Here is a 16,168-nt window from a genome sequence, read left to right on the forward strand (position 1 = left end):
TTCTGTTCTGGCCCAGAGAACCTGGCCAGTTCAAGACAGCAGGCTCAATGCACAAGAATGCTCAGTAATTTGCCACAGCTCAGCCTTGCTGTCTTTGCATTTGTCAGCAGAGAGCAGTAGCAAAAGGCCCAGACCGTAGCCACTGTTTGGCCACTGAGGCAACTGCAGAGTACACTTTCTTTTTTCTTCTCTTTTCTTTCTTTTCTTTTCTTTTCTTTTCTTTTAAATTTTACTTATTTACTTGAGAGAGAGCAAGTGAAAGTGAGAGAGAGCATGAGCAGAGGGAGAGGTGGAGGGAGAGGGAGAAGCAGACTCCCCACTGAGCAAGGAGCCTGACATGGGGGCTCGGTCCCAGGGCCCCAGGATCATAATCTACTGAGCCACCCAGATACCCACAGAGCACACTTTCTAACACCCAGACACCGTGGTTGTGTATTCTCCATTGGCACCACCATTACATTTTATAAATTGGAACTTCTAGTGGTTCTAGAAGGAGATGCCAACAAAAAATGGACATATTCAAGGAGTGCTCTTGGGCCAACTCTTCATTTAGTCTCTGCCACATTCTCAGTAACTTAACCCAATAACTAGGCGTGGGTATAACTGGGGTTATCTTGAGTTCCCCAGGGTGGAACCTTTCACTGCTATTCATCATATTGGCCAATGCACCTGCTAACATAGCAAATTTTCTATCAGGCCTACAAGAAACCCATGGTGGCTATAACTGTCCAGATCTGTTTTTGAAACATGTTTCATTTTCATGAATTCTCCCAAGTGAGTTGCCTCCAAATTGTAGCCTCAGTTTATACTCCAACTTTTGCAAAGCAGAAATTAAAGATGACTTTTTCTCCATGCTCTACTACCACGATCACCAAGCTATCACGTCTCCTCACAGTTAAATTTCCCCTCTAATACCCATTTGTTCTGGTACATTTACGCCAGTTCCTGCCAGCCCCCAGATCCCTTAACGCAATCATGATAAAAATAACTACCAGGACAAATGTCCCATTGACAGGCCAATTTATACATAATCTTACTCTAGATCATGTCTGTCTATGAGATTCAGTTGAACAAACTGTCTCTCTGGAGAAATTCACCATGTTAGAAACCTAGTATAGACACTCACCAAAATGCCCTAAATTTGCCAATTCTACTACTTACCCCAAACTCTAAGAAGATAAGTAACCCTTCTCTAGTGCTATTTCCCATTGCTTAGGTCATCGACTCTGGGGGACTGGGGCCAGAGACCCCCTCCTTAGCCCTCAAATCCATCCTCTTCTTCATCATACTCTCCTCTTGGCAACCAAACTTGATTCCATTTCACGACCATAGCACCTGGCTGCCTTCTCTCCTGGTAAAGGATATGAAAGGATTCCAAAAAAGTTTCAGTTCTTGGTGAACTAGGAAATGTGACCTGGTATTCCACCTCCGACATACATAACCTCTAAATAATAATGCCCTCTGTTACCAGCAAGTATCGTGATCCGATAGACTGAGCTTGGGTAGAGAGACATAATGTCTCAGGACAGAGATCATTTAGAGGGCTGGCCTTTAAAAGGGACTGTTCTCTCATTAATATTGAATAAATGAACACCTGGATTCTATAAATATTTTTTTATCTCAATATGCTAAGGGATTCCAAGGGATTCCAAGATCTTTTCTGGCCCACAAGAAGCTCACACTCCAGAGGAGAGGCAAGCAAATAAATCAATTATATCCTGTGAAAGAAATAAGATAAGGGCACTTAGAGAGGGTCACTTTCTTTATGATGGAGAAAGGGAACAGGTGGGAGGCAGGGGAGACATGCCTAGTGGGCTAGCAGCTAGTCAGGTGGAAAGGGGTAAGGTTGGGACAGGTATTTCTGGCAGCAGGTGCAATATATTCAGTAACATAAAAAGGAGCATCTGTGAAATGACCACCCAGCACACAAACCACCAGAGCCCCAGGCGGCCAAAATAAGATGGGAGGGAGTGGGAAGTGAGACATTCCTAAGGAGGAGCAGTCATTTCATGCCCAAGGGCTTGGTTTTATTCTGAAGATCATAGGAAAACCACCAAAGCCTTTTTAAGCAAGGGACAAGATATGATCAAGTTTGTGTTTCAAAATAAAGAGTGAATCCAGTGTGAAGACTGAATGAGAAGCTGAATCTGGAGGCAAGAGGATCAATGAGGTGGCTGCATTGTGATTCAAGAGCCAGATGACAGTGGCACCTGGTTGGCTCAGTCAGTGGAGCACACAGCTCCTAATCTTGAGGCCATGAGTTCCAGCCCCACACTGGGGGTGGAGATTACTTCAAAAAACAAAACACAAAACCAGAATGAGATGACAGTGGCCAGGGTGAGGACAGAGCACTGGAGAGAAACAGGCAGTTTTGGGAAATATTAGAGGTAGAAAGAATAGGGCTTGGTGATTAAAATGGCCACAGCAAATCTGAGGAAGCAAGGGTGCTCTATGAGAATCCCCAAATTTCTGGTTTGGACAGCTGGGTGGTTGGTGTGATTTGTTGAGACAGGGAATGAAGTTGTCCCATTATAAGACCTATCCTCACTCTTTTTTTTTTTTTAAGATTTTATTTATTTATTCATGAGAGACACAGAGAAAGAGAGGCAGAGACAGAGGCAGAGGGAGAAGCAGGCTCCATGCAGGGAGCCCAACATGGGACTAGATCCCGAGTCTCCAGGATCAGGCCGTGGCTGAAGGCGGCGCTAAACCGCTGAGCCACCGGGGCTGCCCCCCATCCTCACTCTTAACTCATCTCAGCCTCCCCCTCTGACCCTTGGGCTTTCTTGGTTTCTTCGTTTCAAACATCAGCCTCCAGTCTTCCCCTGCTCCACTGGTTTGCTCCCTGAAGGAACATCTGCTTTTGTTTCGTTCTTGATCTTTCCTGGCCCCATGATATACCCCGTAGGGTGGATCCTTTGGCTCACCCCACTGACCTCTAGTCAAGTCTCCACCCTAATTAACCAGTCTGACTTATGCACTTAACCAACCACCCACCTTGTCGCTGAAGCTGCCTTCATTCATCACCCTGTCTCCACTGAACCCGGCCAGCCCTTTTCAGAGTCACTCAGAGCCCAACAAAAAAGTAAATTGCTATCAGTCCACAGCAGAACTCTAGACCAAACTCTAGAAGAGATATTTTGTGAACCTTAAAGGGGAGCTCACATAGGGTTTACTAAGAACAGAATTAAATATTTTTCTTAGATAGGCTTATTAGATTAATTAATTGGGAAAATGTTGTGGACAGAAAGGCATTCGACCAAATTTCCCTTGTCCTCATAGACAAGACCAAATGGCCAATTAGGGGTCTTTACCTTTGCTTGGATAACTGTAGCCCGAGAATAAGAATTAATTGATTAATTCAACGATTGATTGATCCCCCTGCAAGTGCTCAAAGACTCTGTTCTTGGTCTCATCTTCAACAAAACTTTTATCAGTGATTTGGACAAAAAGAGACGTTATGGTTATCAAAATATGAGAATGACATTGAGCTAGTTTGTTTAATGGGCTATCACATTGAAAAGCTACAGGATCTACGTAAGTGGGGATGATAGTCACAACTAACAAAAAAAGTACTGGAGATAGATATGAAGTCTCTCTTCGAAGAGAGAACAGTTTATGAAAACAAAGCAGAACAAAACCCAAAGGTTTGCCACAAAGGGCAAAGTGAGCAAAGACCTCCTCGTTCCTCCACACTCACGAGGCAGTCAGAGGCCAGAGCAAAGGAACCAGAGAGTTACCGTCTGCTCTGAACCTAACACCCAGCTCTTAGTGGGGCTTACTACGACTTTGCAAATTTGAGAGTGTGGCTCCCTGCGGGCAGTAGAACAACTTAGCCTCTATTTGCACCTTAAAATAAAGAAAACAAAAACAGGGGGCATAACCTGTTAGTTAAGAGTGCAACATCTGGGGCCAAACCAATGGTTCAAATTTCAATTCAGCTACTGATTAGTTTCATATTTAACCTGACTGGCCCTCCATCATCTCCTAACCCTGGAAAGATACCTACTCCATCAAGTTCTCATAAGAAATCATCCGAGAGACAAACCTAAACTCACTTTAACCATATTCGGTAGAACACCCAGGATGCCCAGAGATGAGAAGAGAGATCTTGAGAAGGAAAACAGTAGCTATCTATAAGTGCTTGGGGGAAAAAAATGGGAGAAACCTTTTTCTGTGTTGCTCTGAAAGGTACCATCAAGATCAATAGGTAGAAATATTTGTGGTGGAAATGTCTTTCGATTCGCCCTGCGGAAGAACTGTTTCAGCTGGGACCACTTATGAAAAGCTGTGTATGTGCCAGGACTGGGGGGCCGTGCAGTGCAGCTTGCACAACCACCTGCCAGGGATGAAATTCAAGGGAGTCTGGCCCTGGGAGTGGGGCTAGGTTAGTGGTCCTGAAACCAGGCTGATCGTCGGAGGCACACAGAGAGCTTTTCCACATGCAGGATCCATGTCTGCATCCCGGCGAGTCTGGATAGGGCAGGGGGCCAGAGTATGTATTTTAAGAAAGTTTGCCAAGAGACTGATGAAAAGCCAGGCCTAGAAACCTCTGGATTATGACCTATGTTTCCTTGAGTTTAAGAGTCTGTGATATGATATATGCTGAGTTGAAGTTTGAAGAGGGAAGCTAGTATACACGAGGGCTGGAGTGTCACTGTAGGATGGATGGGGTCCTGGAGGATGGCCAGGATCAGTGGGGGCCCCGCTGTCCTCTGACAAGGGGACACTCAGGTATATGTCAATGTCCTACAAACTGACAGCATACATAATCTTTGAAAACCATCATCAGGGGCACCTGGGTGGCTCAATAGTTGAGCGTCTGCCTTTGGCTCAGGTCGTGATCCTTAGGGTCCTGGGATCGAGTCCTGCATTGGGCTCCCCATCGGAAGCCTGCTTCTCCCTCTGCCTATGTCTCTGCCTCTCTCTGTGTGTCTCTCATGAAGAAATAAATAAAATTCAAAAATATTTTTTAAAAACCATCATCACAAACAATCCCTCCCCAGAAGAATCGTAAGGATGTATTCCATTTTGAGAGGTGAGCTAGGTCTTAGACAAAACTGAAGAGAAAGGAAGATGCGACAATAGATGCTATGGCTAATGAAGGGAGCAGAGGAGAGGTGCTGACTTTGTTACTCTTTAATTGGAAGAAGATGTTATTTTAGGCAACAGGACACTTAAGAAATGCCATTAATTGTTTGTTGCTGTCACCGATGTGAAGAAGGTGGATGGGGGCAGGGAATGGATGTTTTAAAATAAGCCATCGATATAAAGTAAGGAGGGGGCACCCACCTGGGTGGCCCAGTCAGTTAAGTATCCAACTCCTGATTTCGTCTCAGATTATGGTTTCAGTGTCACGGGATGGAGCCCCATGTGGGGCTCCATGCTCAGTGGGGAGTCTGCTTGAGATTCTCTCTCCCTCTCCTGCTGCCCCTCCCCCTGCTGGTACATTCACTCATGTTCTCTCTCTCTCTCTCTCTCTCTCTCTCTCTAATAAGTATTAAAAAGTAATGAGGAGTTCCAAGGCCCCGGAGTAGGGGTGGGGGTGTAGGTTAGAGTACTAAATACTAATCAATTACTAGTTACAAGGATAAGCACTTCCCTAGTCATCCTAACCCAGTAAGCACCGCTCAGTTATAGTATTGAGACACTGGCCAGTTCTCAGAGCAGCATTTCCCAACGCTGGGCAAAGAAGGACACCTAAGGAACTGGAGAATGCAAATGTATGCCAAACATTGTGTGCGTAGCTGTATAAGTTGGTCTCCTGCACATTTTCACAACCCTTTTTGAACTTTACGTAGACACTATTGTAATCAGTGAAATACATACATAGTCACTTAAAAACATTACTGAACTACTTCAGTAACTACTACTACTGAACTATTACATTACTGAATTACTGAGCAGTTTTTCATCACATAGCTCTGTCCCAATCGATGGGACCAAATACAAGTATAGCTGGGCATGCACAAACCTTCTCGTGCTTGTGGGAGTGCAAACTGAGTTCCATAGCTTAGGAGGGGCCTATCCGAGTTCATTTTCTTCCCATACACTCTGCAAATAGCTTTCCCTGGCTTCATACGGAGCTGGCTCTTTAGGTGTCAGGAGACAGGAGCACAGAGGGGGCTGGAGGAGACAGCAAGGATGTAGCCACCTCCCTTTTGTGGTTGGGGGGGTGTCTGCTTCCCACCCAGTGAAAATCTTTGTACAGCTTTCCGGCAAACACCTCTCTGAGGCTACCAATGTAAGCGAAATAAAATATAATTTACTTTATTTTTTTAAAAAAAGACTGCTACTAAGAAACCAAAGAATAATCAGGAAGAGGATTGCCTGAATTAGCCATCATTTCAAAAAAGTAATCATTGATTTTCTATGATGTACAAGGTTTGTAAACTGCCCTCCAGGAGTTTACAGAAGATTGGGGATGCCACCAGGAAAGGGATGGAGAAGAAATGTTATGCATGCCCCAGAGTCGGACCCAGTGACTTATTAACTTCTATTAAATTAGATTATAGCTGTACACTATGTAAAGCTTTGTCCAATGATGAAATTTGGTGCAGGCACATTGTTGAAAATGATGCACTCACCCCCCCGTGGAGGGAGTGTAAAATGATGGAGTCCTTTACCAAACTTAATGGTGCATTCAAGAGCCTTAAAATGTTCGGGCCCCTTGACCCAGTCATTTATGGGAATTTCATTTTGAGTAAGTAAGCCAAAGGAAGTTAAAGTTATATGCAGAAATAATGTCACTGTGCACAATTTCTAATATTGAAACTTTAGAAGCAATCAAAAGGCTTAACAATAGGGGAATATAAAAGTAAATCATAGTAAGGCTACTCAACAAAATTCTATGTAGCCATTAAAGTGTCAATAAGAAAGAACTATAGAAACGTGACAAATGCAGAAGATAAGGCACTGAGGGGGAAAAAGCACAATATAAGATCGTATCAATGCCATAATTATAGTGGAATAAAAATATATTACCTACGAAGAAAGGCTAAATGGAAACATGAAAAAAATCCAAATGATTTTACTTAATGTGAGGAATTTTTGTATGAACTTATCTGTTTTTATCTTAGAGCATGTTTATATCATGATAAAGCTCGGCGCATCAAAGAAAGTCTGAACGAGAACACAGAAAGGGTTTCCTCCTCCACCTGCGTATTATGAATGTAAGAGGCCGTTATCACGAATTCTCATTTTTAACATGACCCTCTCCTCAGGTGGAGGGAGAAAATTGGACGTAGGGTACAAGGCACTCACTGTTGAGTTTGCACACCAGTAGGGCATGGTGTCTCCCTCCAGGTCTAGAAGGAGCTACAAAGCAAGTGGCCGTCAGGAGAAGCTGGACGTTGTCTACGGTGAAGCCGAAGCCGGGGTGCACATAGGCTGCCAACCCCCTTGGGCCTGGAGGTTTTCCGCCTGCTGGTGTTCTCAATCCTGGTTGTACATGACAATGGTCTGGGGGAGGACGGTGAGATTTTAACACTTTGGGTGCCTGGACCTCACCTCCAGGGATTCTGATTTCATTGGTCTACGGGTAGCTAAGTAAGATGAGGGAGTGCTAGGAGAACTCCCCTGGGTGATTCTTCCCAGAATGAGGGCTGACAACCACTGGTTTAGGCCCTTTGAACTTCCAGACTGTATCCTGGAAGTCTTGGAACTGACCCCAAAATTTGAATTAGAAGAGCACCCCATTAACTCTTTTTACTTTTTATTGCAATAAAATACATATGACACAAAATTCACCTTTTTCATCATTTTCAAGTGTACCGTTCGGTTGCAGTAAGCACATTCACAGTGTTGTCCGACTATCATCTCTGTCCAGTTCCACAACGTTTGCATCATCCCAAATGGAAACCCAATAAGCCGTGGCTCCTCATTGCCTCCTACCTCCTGGCAACCACCTTTAAATTTGCTTATTCTGGGCAGCCCAGATCACTGGGATCACGCACCGTGTAGCCCACGGGTCCTCCAAGTGGTAGCGTGTGTCAGTACCTCATTCCTTTTCGTGGCTGACTAGTGTTCCACTGTATGGACAGACCGCATTCTGTTTATCCATTCGCCTGCCGATGGGCATTTGGGTTGTGTCCATCTTTTGGCTTCCATTCACTATTCTCCCCATCTCTGAAGTCCCTCAGGCACAGAAGACCTGGAAAGGAAGAGATTTTGAAGTCAAGGCTCTGGAGCAGGTTCGCAGTTCTCCAAGTGTGATCTCCCAACCAGCTAGGAACCACTTAGGAACTTACTAGAAATGCAAAATCACTGTCCCTGCACCAGACCGACTGAATCAGAGTCTCTGGGGGGTAGGTGGTTATAAAACTCTATGTTGTAACAAGTCTTGCAGGTGACTGAGACACGGGCTGACGTTTGAGAACTACGGGGTCCCTGACACTGGCTGGGATTCCAACTCGAGGTGTGTTTGCTGTCTTCACTCAGGTCAGGCTGCCCCACGCGGCGAACAAAGCGCCTTCGGAGCAGCGTGGTCCGGCCCTGGGCAGCCTCCCCGGTGGTTCAGTAATAACACCCCGTCTGTCGGGATCCAAGCTGCTAGTGTCACTGAGTTCAGCTGGTGCATGAGACAAGGTTGACACGACTCCCTTGTGTTATCACAGCTCTCTGTAATAAACAAACACATGTTGTAAGAAAATAGACTTAATTAGAGAGCTGCATCCTAGCAGTTTACATTGTTGAGTGTCTCATACACAGGGAACCGCAATCAACACGCTCACTTCGGAGAAGCTACCAGAAAACAATTGGCAGGGTCTCCACAGGGCCCGGCGTTCCGCTTCTCCTTCCTGCCTGTGAGGATCCTGCTCTTCCCGCCAGCCTGCACCCCTGCCCACCTGTCCGTCCTGGGGACCAGGTGTCGTGGCACCTCCACGCCTTCGCTCAGGCTGCTTCTCCTCCCTGTGAACACCCTGTGGTCACCCCCCACTCATCCAATCCCATCCATCCCATCCACCCCTCATTATTCAGCCCCACTTCTTTTTTAAAAAAATATTTTATTTATTTATTCATGAGAGATACAGAGAGAGAGGCAGAGACACAGGCAGAGGGAGAAGCAGGTTCCAGGCAGGGAGCCCCATGTGGGACTCGATCCTGGGACCCCGGGGTCATGCCCTGAGCCAAAGGCAGACGCTCAACCGCTGAGCCACCCAGGTGCCCCTATTCAACCTCACTTCTATCTTCTCTCCTGACAGCTGGAAGACAGGGGCATGCCAGCAGACAGCCATCTCTTCCCCTGGTGCCACCATCCCTATTTGGACACATTGTATGGCCACTTTCTGTTTGCGGTCTTTAAAAAAAAAACAAACAAACAAATATAGACACCTTTTTTAGAGCAGTTTTAAGTTCATAGCAAACTTGAGCAGACCATACAGAGATTTCTCCTCCACCCCCTGACCCCCTCACACACACAGCTGCCCCCATTATCAGCATCCCCCACCTGAGTGATACCTTTGTTGGGGAACCACAAGGACACATCATTATCACCCAGAGCCCATCCTTTACATTAGGGTTAGTACATTTAGAGTACTAAATGTACTCTAGTACATTTTAGGGTTTTGGATAAGTATATAATGACAAGCTCTGATGTGTATGATGTAGCAGGGGGTGATATTGTTTAAAACCACAACTGTGGGGGCACCTAGATTGCTCAGTGGTTGAGCATCTGCCTTTGGGTCAGGTCATGACCCCGGGGTCCTGGGAACATCAAGCTCCGGGCATGGCCTGAGAAGGAAAGGGGAAAATGAAGAATGAGCTAAACTCTGTTCTGTAAGGAAGTGGCTAGAATTTGAGGGTTGGAGGATCTAGTGAGCTGTGCAGACAGCCGGTCCCAAGGAAGAGCAAGCCCGGGAAGATAATGCCACGCCAGGGCCTCAAGGGAACATGGCCAGTAATCCTGACGGGACAGGACATTTGGCTTTCTGCTATTGCCTATGCTATGCTGTGCCCCGACTCCTCTGCTTAGGCCAAGAACAGAGCCTAAGGCACAAAGGATAAGGGAACTGGGGCTGTATAGAGCAGACAGTGACATGGACGGGAAAAAAGCTGTCACCACCTGGGCCTGACCAGCCCGGTGAGCTGAGCTGGAGACCACTAGCCCTCCGAGACAGTCTCTGGAAATCCTGAGGAGGGCCTGGATCTCCCAGAAGGGGAGATGGGACTCGGCCAGTTACCCTGGATCACAAAAAGAGGATGAGCCCAGAAGGCTGGACCACTTAAAATCCTGCTTGTTTTGCAATTATGATCACACAATGTCTACTATGCAGAAACAGCACAAGGCTATATTTGACCTTTCTAGATCATTCTGCTGTGATGGTGGTTGAGACACGGCGGCTTTAGGAGTGCTCCCTGCCAGATAGTTGAGGGGGCCAATATATTAGGCAAAAATCACAATAAAAGGAATGTGCATCAAGTATCCTCTGGGTGCCATATATTCGTTTTGTTTTGCAATAGCCAAAACAGGGAGTTAACTGCCTCGACACTTTTTCAGACTAAAATTACTGCAGCCATGATACAGACAGAATTTTGGGTCCTTAGTCATCCATATGTCCATGCACTCAAGTGGACTAAAGATCCCTTTCTCTTTTTTAGATTTATTTATGTATTTTAGAGAGAGAGGGAAAGTGTGTATGCATGGGGGAGGGGCAGAGAGAGAGAAGCAGCCCCCCCCCACCCCGCTGAGCACAGAGCCCCACTTGGAACTCCATCTCACGACCCCAAGATCATGACCTGAGCAGAAACCAAGAGTCGGACACGCAATCGACTGAGCCACCCAGGTGCCCTTGGAGATCCCTGTCTATGGTGGATCTTGGATCTACTCTGCCGTACACACTTCCCTTTTCTGAGCCAAGGTCACGAGTACCTTCAGGTCAAGTCCTTCCATTATCTGCTGGTTCTATCCCATCTTGGCTGAGGGAGAAACCGCACCACACCACACAAACTGAACCCATGCAATGTCTGCTCCTCAGCAACTTCTCAAGATGTAGACATTCTCTTGAACTCACTGCTGCCCCAGATTCGTCAAAGGCTCAGTTGACTAGGATGTTGAGTCTGACCAGTTTCCCAGAGCGAGAGGTAGGGGACTTGGGCCCTGGAGCCTGCCTGCTGAGGTGTGAAGCCTGGCTAGGTATCCTGAGCTCCGTGACCCTGGGTAGTTCTCAACATTTTTTCCTGGGCCTCGGTTTACCCACTTGCAAAACAGGGCTATTGTGTTACCAGCCTCACATGGTTGTGTGAGACTTGAGTGAGATGATCCAGGCGGAGGGCTCAGCGCTCTCCCGGGCCCCTAGTAGCGCTCAGCAAGCAGCAGCGATCACCACACCTGGTTAAGCCAGGACAGCCAAGGACTCTCAGTGCAATGCTTTCTATTGGATTATGCTGTGGCTTGTTGCCATTAACCCCCGCGAAGGGACAGCCAGTGGCACCTGTTACTGTGTCTACACTAAAGAAGCTGAGGACACAGTTTATAATGCTGTTGCAGCGTCCTCCTTCGAAGGGTTCTAGAGATCTTTCTTTCCACCCTAGTCTGAGCCCTCTTTCCAACTTATGAGCACCATGAATGATCTAAAATCAGGTCTCTGGCCTCACACTGGCCCTGAGAAAGCAAGTACAACTTTGCAGTAGGTATTCGGCATGGGCCTCGTGTCCGCTTCATTTTATGACTCTGCCCCTCGTTTTCCTTACGAGGTGTCATTCTCTGCCTGGGGATAATAACTCATCATCATCATCATCATCATCATCATCATCATTGTCATCCCCAAGCCCCTTCTGGAGGAGGCAGATAAGACCCAGGCTTTAGAGTCTGACTCAGATCTGAATCCAGGACTACTACTTTTCACTGTGCCTCAGTTTCCTTATCTATAAAATGGGTATGATAATAATCCTAAAACCTCTTCACGAGGAGGAGGTGTAGTATACTAGCTAAGAACCCAGAGCCCAGTCATCTTCGAATCCAGGCTCTGACACCAGCTGAATGACCCTGAGCAAGTTTTCTAACCTTTTTGAGCCTAGGTCTTTGTCTATAGAATAAGGATGCTGGTAGCTACTCCTTCAGAGGAGAAAAAAACATAAATTAATATACAATGGAATCATTTAAACTACGCTTGGCACATAGTAAGCAGCATATTAGCTGTCAGCTGTTAGGATCGCTATTGTTATACCTGCAAAGTGCTTCAAGTGGCAACGGCTGCTAGCTCTCACCCCTCCCTGGTCACGAAGACTGAACAGCAAGCAGCTATCCCGGTAACTCTGGTCTCCTCCAGTGTGGACCAGGGCAGGAATTCGTGAGCAAGTGTCTGTATGGGACACTTGAGCGTGAATCCTCCCAAGCCTCTGGCCTTGGCAAAGCCAGGAGAGAAGGCTGGAAGGAGGCAAGAAGGTGAGGACAACCCATCTTAGATGCACCTGGTGCAGGCTTTCTCTGGACAAGAGAGAGCCTCGACCTTTGAATTTCCAAACTAAATAAACCCACAAGCTCAGCACTTAAGCGGTGTGTCGACAAACGAGCTCTGGTATGTGGACAAATGAGCTCCACAGCCTGAAGACTGGGGATGTGTTTCTTATGTAAATCCACATGAGCAAATAGAACATGCTCTTCTTCCTTTTCCAAATAACCCAGCCTGGGAAGAAGAAGCCACCATCTGGTTAAGCAGGGGTGAGGCTGCAGCCCAGGTGGGTCCCTACCAGCCTTCCCACCACCTGCTCCTCACCACTCCTGCTCCCCTCTCTGTACTCCCGAATCATTTTCTCTTATTGTCATACCTCCAGGCACCGAAAGCTACCTTGGCAAATTAGAGATGAGGTCAGAAATAGACACAGGGCTGTGGCTGAGAAGAATTTCTAAGGAGAGAAAGGCATTGACGGAAACCGAAGCTGTAGTAGAGCAAAAAAAAGAGAGAGCGAGAGAGAGTTTTAAGGCTTCAGGCAAAGAAACCAGCATGATAGAGAAAAATACAGGAAAAAAGGATCCAAGAATCAGGACGTTATTATCATGTTTGTTATTTCACCTTTTTAAAATGCTCACTAAGCACCAAGCTTACATGCATCCTCTCATTTGATCTTTGAAGATAGGTGCTGTGATCCTCGTCACTTTATAGGTGGAGAAACTGAGGTTTAGAGAGGCTTGGAGATTTGCCTGAGCATCATTGTGCCCCATGTGAGTCAGGGTAGATCGGAGAAGATTCACAAGAGATCCACAAAGATAAAGAGGAACCTGAAATTCATGCCTTTTATCAAAAGTCTAGATAGTGTGGTGAAAAGAAGGCTGGGGAGCCGGTGCAGAGGGGAGGAAAACTTGGTAGCGACACTCTTGCTCCCTTTCCTCTTTCCTGATGGGTCCTTGAGTCTCCTGGGGGCGGGGGTCATGGCTGGGGAAGCTCGCCCCACCCTTAGCTCCAGGAGAAGGCGCTAATGTGCTCCACTGGTGAGCACTGACCATCTCCCACACATGCTCCCCAGCAGTGAGTGGTGCAGGGGTGGGTGGAAGACTCACTTTGAGCCAGTGAGGTAGGAGGTACATTTCCTGGGGTCTTCTGAGAAAAAAAAATCTATTCCCTTTTATGAAAGCTCCCCTCCCTGCCCCCCAAATAATAACTGCATCCACTGGGGCTGAATAAGGAAGCATGTGGCCCTAATGGTTGCTTTCAAATAGCCATTCTCCCATTCTTTTTGGATAAGAATGATTCAATTTCTGACTAGGCACACTTGGGTCCAGCACAAGATTTTGTTTCCCAGTCTCCCTTGCAGCTGCCCTATGTGACTGTGATCCCAGCCAAAGGAATGTAAGCAAAAGGGTTGTATGGTACTTGCAATGAGTCTCCTTACAAGTGAGGTGCCAAGACTTTCTCATGTTCCTTCTTCTTGCTTAGAATTCAGAGGTAATGATGAGAGTTCCAGCAGTCATTTTGGACCTTGAGGTGACCTTGAGATATGGAACTAAGAGATATGCCCTAAGATATGGAACTCCAAGTTGGACATCTGGGCCCATGATGGAGCCACCATACCAGCCCTGGACTGCCTGTCTCTGGATTTCTCTTGCACGGAGGAGAAATACCCATCTATCTTGATACAGCCACTGTTATAGTAGAGTTTCCATCACACAGAGTAAACTCAATTCTGATGGATGGACCCAGATTTCTGCTGACAACCATCTTGTAGCTGCAAAGGAAGGCAGACTTGGGAAAAAGCTGATACCATGCAGCAGAGCAGAAACAAAAGAAACTAGATCTTTCAGTACATCATGGAGCTGCTGGATCAAGCTTCTCCCAAATTTGATATTTATCATGAGACTTTGCAGTTACATGAACAAATACAATTGCTTTATTTTTTAAAGCTTATTTAAATTGAGGGTTTTGCTACTTGCAAGCAAAAGCATCTTAGTAGCTGCATACTTACCAATATTCTTAAGGAGATAATACATTAGTACACAGTATTTCATTTCCAAAGGAAACAGTACAAGCAGAAGTTAATTTAAAGCACATCTGGGTTTTCCTTACAGTGAACTCATTAAACACATGAATAAGGCCTGGATGATTTTTTTTTCAGTCACCTCACATTTATCGAGCCCCTGCTATGGGCCAGGTATTTGATGTAAATTATTGTTCATCCCTGCAATGGTACTGAGTGAAAGAAATTATTATTCCGGTTTTACAGATGGTGAAATCGAGGCCTGGAGATTTAAATAAGTTGCCCAAGGTCATGTTACTAATAAGGACACAGCAGAGACTGGGAGCCCAGCCTATGGAGATCCCACATCCCCAAACTTTGCACTGCACTGAGCCCTGGCCACAGATGCCACATGTCCTAGTGTTCTGTAGCTCCTGTCTTTTAATCTTTGCCTTTGGGAACCTTCCAGCTCAGGCAGTTTTGAAGAACACTTGTATCAGACCAAGAAGAGGGACCTGCAGTTGGGTGACCCAGCATATCTTCCTGGTCAGAGATACAACTGTCCCCTCCCTTTCTTGCCTCGTCTTGCCCTCTCTCACTCTGTGGCTTTCTCCGAGGAATGGCACATTTGGACACCTGGACTATTTCTTCCTCTTTGGGACCGGACCAATTGTTGGGAGCATCTGTCCTGGATGTTGGATCCAGCTCGTTGTCTGCCTTAACAAATTACTCAGCCTCCCTAAGTGTTTGTTCTACTCCTCTGCTAAATGTTTGAATCTCCTTTTCGTTTAAGATTTAGAGTTGAACATTATGCTCCAAAATGGCCTTGGCACCAGTTAATTAGTGCTGATATAGTGCATCCAGACTGAGCAATACCCAACATGCAGGTCACACAGGGTTTGGCTGCCCTGTTTTGTTTTGTTTGTTAGGTTGGTTGGGGTTTGCCTATGAATGGGAACACTGAAGAGTTTTGTACGATATTTATTGAAGTTAAAGAATGTCATTCATTTGCTGACATTATGTGATTCAGTATAAGCAAACGTCCGCTCCAAATGTGAAGTCATATGAGGGGTACTACCTGTGACTCTATATTATGTGGAAATAATCCCCTTCTGTTAAATATTTTCAAATAATTAAAATTTTTAAAAAGGCCAAATAAATAGAATAAAATGTCTACCCCTAGGCCCCACTGCCATGTTTCTTCCTTGCATAAGTCACTGGGCAATCATCAGTGAGGTAATATCAGTCAAAGGAGCCTGTATAGGAATATATAAATATCAGTCACTGACATTTCTTAGAATGCTAATAACATTTTGTCTGCCCAGACAAGTCAGAGTCTCAAGTTTTTCTATACATAAGCCACCGTAGTATAATTTACTATGGAACTCTCAGTACATACAATAATGTCCAAGCAAGTTTCCCAAATTTACTGATTCTCTGGAGTGTCTCCCACTCCCACAATCCACTTAAGAACTTCACTAGTAACCAATAAAAGAAGCAATGGGGATCCTTCTGTATCCAAGAAATAGGTACTTGCCAATAAGCAACTTAAAAGCATGAAATTCGGTCTAAAATATATTTTATATGTTCATACAACATCTAGCAGAGCATTGTTAGAATAGTGTATGTTCAAGAGCATGAGAAGACAAGCCACAGTCTGGGAGAAAATACTTGCAAAACAGATATCTGATTAAAAAAAAAACGCTAACCAAAATATACAAAGAACTCCTAAAATTCAACAATCAGAAATCAAACAACCCGATTTTTTAAATGGGCA

The 16,168-nt window shown here is 45.6% G+C and overlaps 1 long non-coding RNA gene across 1 annotated transcript in view; it reads right to left on the reverse strand.

Moving 5' to 3' along the window:
- Positions 1-7,697: 7,697 nt before the first annotated feature.
- LOC112661433 (uncharacterized) overlaps positions 7,698-16,168 on the reverse strand; it is a 32,122-nt gene continuing 23,651 nt past the window's right edge. Inside the window, exon 3 of the long non-coding RNA XR_007403611.1 lies at positions 7,698-8,152. This is a non-coding gene — a long non-coding RNA (uncharacterized LOC112661433). The remainder of the gene's footprint in view (positions 8,153-16,168) is intronic.

This window comes from Canis lupus, chromosome 18 (assembly GCF_003254725.2).
Source record: "Canis lupus dingo isolate Sandy chromosome 18, ASM325472v2, whole genome shotgun sequence".
Lineage (NCBI taxonomy): Eukaryota > Metazoa > Chordata > Mammalia > Carnivora > Canidae > Canis > Canis lupus.